Below are 8342 nucleotides of genomic sequence, written 5' to 3'. Positions count from 1 at the left end.
AATCTTTCAACAAATCACCCTGTTATGAGCCCCTCTCTCACCTCCAGCTATCCAGCATAACTGGTGCCTCCAGTTACTCAACCTTTTGGAGTTCTGCTGTGTAAACTGGTGTGCCTATTGGCATTTTCCTACACAGGCTAAGTCAGTTACTTCTTAGTGACTTCTACTTCCCATTTTCCAGTGTTTGTTGACATCACCAGTTTTCTGGTTTCTCTTGTCCTATGTGGATTTAAAACATATTTATCTTTTTCACAAGTTTGTAATACACAACATTTATCTAGAAGTCAGAATAGTTTGGAATTACTAAGTAATAACACCAAGTCCAGCCCTGACCATTCATCTCATCCAGTGGGGCTGTGGGGTGGTTACATCTAAGGAAAGAAGTGAAGCTGAAAGGTGGGGTCTGGTTCACTCAAATTAGTAATTTTTAAAGAATATACGGTAGTTTTGTTAGGTAGTTATCTTGGGATTCCGGGTCTCTTAGGGATGAAAGTAGGTGCTGCTGTGACTCACCCCTCACCCCCAAATGGGCTTTCAGAGAGGCTCATGGGAGTTCTGCATGCGTAGTAAGACTCAAGTCATGCAGCTCCCAACTGTCCAATCTAAGTGGTTCCATGGTGACGTCTGAACCATGAGGGAGGTCCCAATCCGGGCACTATATAACAAGTTGCAGACCATAGCCAAAGTCTCTTTTCCTGCAGCAGCAAGGGGTCCGGTAGTCATCTGTGGGGTATGTTATCTTGTCCTGTAAACCTATATCTTCTCCTTGCCCTGTAATCCTATTGTAATCCTATCTTGCTCCCCCTCAATAAATTCCACCTCATGCTTGCCTTACTTTGGTGCGTCTGGTCATTCTTTGACCACAAGTGCACCAAGAACCAACATTTTCACAGTAAAACCTGACAGCTTGTAAAGATATATAAGAACATTTAGATGACTTATAATCCTTCTATGACAAACTGGTCAAAAAAACATGTATGTCAGACAGAATGGCTCTAATATAAAAAGAATGAAAGAATGCTTATCAATTATTTTCCTGAGGTACAGAAAGAAGAAAAAAAAAAAAGAATGCTTATCAGGCCGGGCGCGGTGGCTCACGCCTGTAATCCTAGCACTCTGGGAGGCTGAGGTGGGCGGATCCTTTGAGCTCAGGAGTTCTAGACCAGCCTGAGCAAGAGCGAGACCCCATCTCTACTAAAAATAGAAAGAAATTATATGGACAGCTAAAAATATATATAGAAAAAATTAGCCGGGCATGGTGGTGCATGCCTGTAGTCCCAACTACTCGGGAGGCTGAGACAGGAGGATCCCTTGAGCTCAGGAGTTTGAGGTTGCTGTGAGCTAGGCTGATGCCACGGCACTCACTCTAGCCTGGGCAACAGAGTGAGACTCTGTCTCAAAAAAAAAAAAAAAAAAAAGAATGCTTATCAATTAAAAAATGAATACCCAATAGAAAAAGAAATAGACATGGTTAAAATATATTAAATATATTGCAATAAAATGTGCAAATTAAAGTAATATTGAGCTATCTTTTACCTATCAGGTTAACAAAATTTAACAGGCCAACATTTCTTGGAGTGAGGAGTGCAAGTTGGCAATCCTGTCAAAATTTGAAATGTAAATACTGTTTTGAGAAATTCCAGTTCAGGGAGTATCAAGAGCATATAAATGGCTATTTGAAAGCTATATGCAAAAATCCATCAGCATGGGATTAAGTTACCATTCCATCAATGAGATACCATCTGCAGCAATCAGAAATGATAGAGATGATTTTCCTTTTGTTTAAACTTTATTTATTTATTTATTATTATTTTAGAGACAGGGTCTTGCTCTATTGCCCAGGGTGGAGTGCAGTGTCGCAATCATAACTCACTATAATCTCAAACTCCTGGGCTCAAGCGATCCTCTCACCTCAGTCTCCTAAGTAGCTAGGACAATAGGTGCACACCACTGCACCTGGCTAATTTTTTTACTGTTTGTAGAGACAAGATCTCACTCTGTTGCCAGGCTGGTCTCGAACTCCTGGGCTCAAGCAATCCCCCCCCCCCCCACCAATGCCTTGGCCTCCCATCGTGCTGGGATTACAGGCGGGAGTCACCACATCCAGCCTCCCTATCTTTATAATAATAGCCTCTACCTAAGCCGAGCATCATAAGAATTACATTTCAATCATATTTAGCAGGATGCCTAACATATGTGTTCAATAAATGTTAGCTATCATTATTAATATTAAACTTAAATGAGGAACATTTTCTTATCTCAGTTTTCATCTTATTATTTCCAACCCAGGGCTGTAGCCTGTCAAGATAGTTTTTAATCTTGATTCTGTGGCCTTTTATTATTATAACTTCCTTTGAGATTTGTGTTACCTTCCCCTTGAGAAGCATGCTTGCTCTTTCATCTCAGTCACAAAGTTAGGCAGGTCAAGCTGTGGCTTTGGCACAATGGGAGGCAACTCTCATCTGTGAAAAACAATTTCACGTAGGAAGCCCTGACTATATGGGCAAGGTGCCGAGAGGATGGGGAAAAGAAATACAAAGTTCCCTGCCCTTACAGAGTTCATTATCTAATGGCCATTTTCACAAAAATTGAAAAAAATAAGGTCATTGCAATGGTACTCAAGGCCTACTCTATGTCACTCAATTTGAGTTTAAATGAATAGATGACATAAATAAGGGAGATATGAACATCCCTATTTTATAAATTAACAATCAACTAAGGCTTAGACCATTTTAAGGAACTTGCTCGGGTGCATACAGCTAAAAAAGGGCAGAGTGAGGACATGAATCCAAGATTTCTGACTCCAAGTCCTATATTCCCTCCCTCTCAGCATTTTTTTTCCCCTGAGGATGTGGAAACCAAAATAGAAAACAGCTTCCCATGTTTATCTAAGGCTGGAGTGGGGTCTGCCACAGTCCTGCTTGCCACATCTCAGAACCTGAAAAGCCTCAGAAAGTGGACAACTAAATGATGGAAGAATTCTTGGGGCTTTGATGAAAGAGCTACTTAATTAGAATAAACTAAATAAGAAAAGAAAATTGGGACTCTTCAGCCCAGAAATGTTAGTTGAAGAAAAAAAAAATCTAAATCCAGACTAGTAGAACTAAGATTGACAGGGACGGTTTACTATAATCTAGTTGGCATCTTTCAAACTCCTTTTAAAGTACTTCTTCACAAAGCAAAAAACAAATTTATCAAATTCTACACTTCCATAAAGAGTGTTAGCCAGCCGGGTGCGGTGGCTCACGCCTGTAATCCTAGCACTCTGGGAGGCCGAGGCGGGTGGATCGCTCGAGGTCAGGAGTTCGAGACCAGCCTGAGCAAGAGCGAGACCCCCGTCTCTACTAAAAATAGAAAGAAACTATATGGACAACTAAAATATATATATACAAAAAATTAGCCGGGCATGGTGGCACATGTCTGTAGTCCCAGCCACTCGGGAGGCTGAGGCAGTAGGATCGCTTAAGCCCAGGAGTTTGAGGTTGCTGTGAGCTAGGCTGATGCCACGGCACTCACTCTAGCCCGGGCAACAGAGTGAGACTCTGTCTCAAAAAAAAAAAAAAAAAAAAAAAAAGAGTGTTAGCCAGAAATATTCAGGCAGGCAGTCTTCATGCTGTTGAGTTCTGGAAAAAAATCATAAATTGGATCATTGGGAATTAAATTGTGTTTTCTCATATGAACAGCAATATGATGAGGGGTCCTGACCCAGGAGATATCATGTCAAATAAACTACACATATGGCCAACATAATATTAAAATCCAATATTGTGACTGGAAAACTCCATATTCATTAAAAATAAAAGGGTTTATATATACCATATCCTGGAATCATAAGGAAGTTCCGTTTACCATAAGCTATGTATACAAATATAATTTTTATATACACTAAAACTTCTATCATAAATTTCCCTTAAACCTAGTAGTTAAAATATTAACCTTGCCTACCTTTAGAATTTAGGAGAGCTTTTATTGATATTATATAAATGAGGTAAATCTTTAAGAAAAAAAAAAAGGCTGGGCAGTGGCATGTGCCTCCTGCCTCAGCGACTTGATCGCTTGAGCCCAGGAGTTTGAGGTTGCAGCATGCTATGATCAGGCCACTGCACTCCAGCCTGGGGTACATAATGAGACCCCCGTCTCTTTAAAAAAGAAAAGAAAAAAAGCCTGTTCATGTAGGTTAGAATAAATTGAATTGCCAACTTGCTGTTATTTTTCAGTACCTGAGCTAGGCTACTTTTTAATCTATAAAATCCATTTTTATTTGGATTCACAGTGGCAATGACTGGATTGTGGCAAGTGACATTTTCTTCCCAAGTGTTAATCCTGTGGTAGTGCCAGGCCCCTCTGGAATGGAAAGGGCCCTTATCTCTCCTAGAGATTTGTACCGAGTATTCCCAGAAGTACTTTTCTACATATTATTTCACTGTGAGATAAGTAGGCAGAGCTGGGATAAGAAGCTAGGCCTTACAGGGTCCTAACCCAGTGCTCTACTGTACAATGCCATCTCAAAGTTATTGGGAATTATTTTTGACTCATCCAAAATGACCAGAATGTAATGAGTTCTGTTTCTGTCCCTTCTTAACTCTATCCAACACATGATACTGGGATACATATAAACTGTGCCTTAATTGAAAATACTACTCTTTCCTACAGTATAACCAAGTTAACCTGTCTGCTAGCACAAAAGGATTTCTTCCAAGACCCTCTGGGAGCTGGCAAGATGTGTATGTGATCAAAGCAGGAATCCTTTGTTAATCTTTTATTAAAAGGATTGTTCTTTAAAATTTGAATTCAGTCAAAAGGCCACACTCAAGGATCCAGAAGGCCACATGTGGTCCCAAGGCCACAGGTTCCCCACCCCTACATCCAGGTCTTCCCAGCAAACTCTGCAATTTAATGGAGCTATTAATAGTTTTAAAAATGCGTAGCTCCCTCTCACCACTAGATGGCCAATAGCACAGTGAGATTTTCCTTGTGACCATAAACGCTCAGTTTAGTTATTTTCCAAAGCCACATGACTGCAGGGTAGGGCTGGAGGGAGGAATCAAAGTTCTCTATCGTGTATCTTTTTCCCAAGTCTGAGTTAGGACCTCGTATACCCCAGAAATTTGTTCAAGCTCAGAATGGCTAGTCCTTGAAGAACACAGCTTTCAAGATAGCCAAATCCAATGCCTTGGTGTGCCAACACTATCATTCCCCTCCCCCCATCAACCTAACCCATATCCTGTCTCCCAACACCTTACTCATAACTTAAATTAAGAGGAGGTAGTTGGTGTCATTTGAGAATCCCATGGCACGGAACCACCGCTGCTTAACAACCATTTCCTCAGCTAGTTTCCCATATGCTGGGATAGAAAGTTCCCTGTCCAAGCTACCTCTCTGACTGATACAGCTTTAAGGATCCTCACATGAGCATTTTTCATGACTCAGGAAATTGGCAGGCAGCCTGATCCTTTCCTTTATTCACTAAAACTATTGCTACAAAGTAATTTTGTTCCCAAATTACCAGGGAACAAACTTGATCAGTTTAAGAAACCTATCTGGATAATTCAGGCAAGAATTACCTTTACTCAGTAAGTTGTTTTTTTTTTTTTTCCTTGAGACAGAGCCTCACTCTGTCTTTTCCTTGAGACAGAGCCTCACTCTGTCTTTTCCTTGAAACAGAGCCTCACTCTGTCGCCCTGGGTAGAGTGCAGTGTCATCATCATAGCTCGCTGCAACCTCAAACTCCTGGGCTCAGGCGATCCTTTTGCCTCAGGCTCCTGAGTAGCTGGGACTACAGGTATGTACCACAAAGCCCGGCTAATTTTTTTATTTTTAGTAGAGACAGGGTCTCACTCTTGCTCAGGTCTCGAACTCCTGAGCTCAAGCAATCCTCCCACCTCCCAGAGTGCTAGGATTATAGGCATGCACCACCATGCCAGGCCTTCAATAAGTTTTATCTATTTTATTCAAATAATTTCAATAGCCCATTTCCACAAGTGGTAACTGCTAAGCCAGAAAAGAATCAGAAAAAACACCATCAAATAGAACTGCATTCTTGAACAAACCATGCCATCTAGCCTAAACTCTACACTGTATAGATGAGGAATTAGACCTAGACTTAGGAACTGAGTTGCCCAAGACCAAATAGTTAGTGGCAGAGATTACTTGAATCCAGGTCACTCCTCAGTCTCAGCCTTTCCCCTGTACACTGTCACATGTTCTTCATTGGAAGCATCACAACCCATCACACAGCCCTGGGTTACAGTTCCATCCAATGCGCCACACCTGGTGGCAAGCAGGTTGAGGATGGAATCCCAAGATGTTTTCCCTGTGCATTTTCAGTGTCTTGCTCTACAATTTATAAACCATGTGGCAATTTATAAACCAATGGCAATAATTCGCCAGAGCAGTCCTACCTTTCTCAGATACATAAATAAACTAATGAAAATAACAGGTTTTACTGATCCTGAGACTAGTGTTTAGAGCAGAAACCATAGGGAGCAAAGGGTTATTACACAGCAGGAAGAGGTATAACAGGCTATAGAACAATTTTAGTCTTTTTGGTCAAGTGGTAGAAATTTCAGCTCAAATACAGGCATCTTGGTGAGAAATACTGTAGTGTTAAAGATGATCATAGTAGCCCTTTGTAGGACAAACTTGTACTTCTACTGGCAATAGTCCTGTAAATGTTATCCTTCTAACAGATTAGCAAGAAAACAACTGAGGTTGGTAATAGCATTTTCTATCAGGCAGAAAATCTCAGGTTTTAACATGTATTATACAGGTACATAAAACGAAATGCATTAGCTACCTCATCTTAAGAGTTTTTAGAAAAGAATCCTAAAGCTTCTGGAGGATTTATAAATAATTACACACATAATTTTTTTTATGCACTGTTGTTTATATAACTTAGTCTCTTATTGAGTTTCTTTTTAAGACTTTGAAGCAGCTATGTATATTAGTATGCGGGTAAAAGTCTAAATAAAATTGGGTAAACTGGATAAAATATCCTCTTAATTTTTCAAGAAAATTTGAGTACATTCATGAATATAATCTTCTTACAGGCTGGGATTCAGTGAGAGTAGTTCAAAACTAGTTAGGTGGAATCCCAAGCAGAAGCTAAACTAAGCAACCAGAGCATTACTCTAGTATAGGAATGCAGAGAAATTCTATTCTCCACTCATGGAATCATCCCCTCCTCACCCTCAAATCCTCTAACTGTTCACTGTGCACAAGACTCCAGTTGGCTCTCTTCCCTATCACCAATTCTCTTGTCCCGTAGTCCAGAGTGACAGAAGTAGCCAGCCACCATAGCAATACAATAAACCAGACTTAGAATCACATCTCCTGCTGGTGTGGGGGTAAACTAACTCACAGATTTCCCCCTACACACTTTTCTCAATGTATCTAACCAGCCATATTAAAGCCCTGAGGCACTGTAGTAGCTCCTGTTTAAACTGAAGGATTGCAGGGCTAGACTGATACTTTATTATTGTAGTAAAATACACAAAATTACCATTTTACCATTTCAAATTGTATGACTCAGCATTTAGTACATTCACAATGTGTACAACCATCACCACTATCTAGTTCCACAGCATTTTCATCACCCCAAAAAGAAATCTTGTAGCCATTAGTAGTCACCCCCATTTCCCTCAGTTGGCAACCATTTTGCTTTCTAACCATTTACCAAAGCAATTAAAATTGTTTAATACAATTAAACAATTGTAAAATTGTATTAACATACAGTCACTGAGAAGGGTCAATTATTTCAATGAATCAAAGGGTTTTGTAAAAATTTTGAGGATTAACATCTGGATTGCAGTCAATGTGCACTCGGACAGAAGTTACAATAAGTGAGTTAAATGTCCAAGAAACCAAACAGTTACAAGTGACACTTCTGAAATGGTTTTTGTAGAAACTGAAGGCCTTTTGGTTCAAACTGTCATTCTTTCTTTGCATCTCTAAGTTATAACAAAAATAATCTTATCTACTTTACATTCATGTTTTGTGACATCAAATAACCCACAAAGATAAACTTTAAATGGAAGTCAATGGATAATACCATTTGATTTGAATATATACGCACATATACATACAGGCTAAGTCAGAATCTGCAGATGACCCAGAATATCAGTATTTTTTAAAAGTTTTCCCACATGATTCTAGTTTCTGTGCATGAAATCTGCCCTCCAAAAGAAAACATTCTTTTCCTGTTGAGAAGGACTGCTAACTACTACTGTGCAATACAGGCATTATCTACTTTTTCTTCCCTCTCTCCCAAGAAAAATGTATTTCAAATAAACAAAATCACATCCAAAAATCACCTTAATAACCTAAGTTTCACAATCATAAAC

The sequence above is a fragment of the Eulemur rufifrons genome, chromosome 19 (genome assembly GCF_041146395.1).
Source record: "Eulemur rufifrons isolate Redbay chromosome 19, OSU_ERuf_1, whole genome shotgun sequence".
Lineage (NCBI taxonomy): Eukaryota > Metazoa > Chordata > Mammalia > Primates > Lemuridae > Eulemur > Eulemur rufifrons.
The sequence above is the reverse complement of the archived record's forward strand: the minus strand, read 5'-3'. Positions refer to the sequence as shown.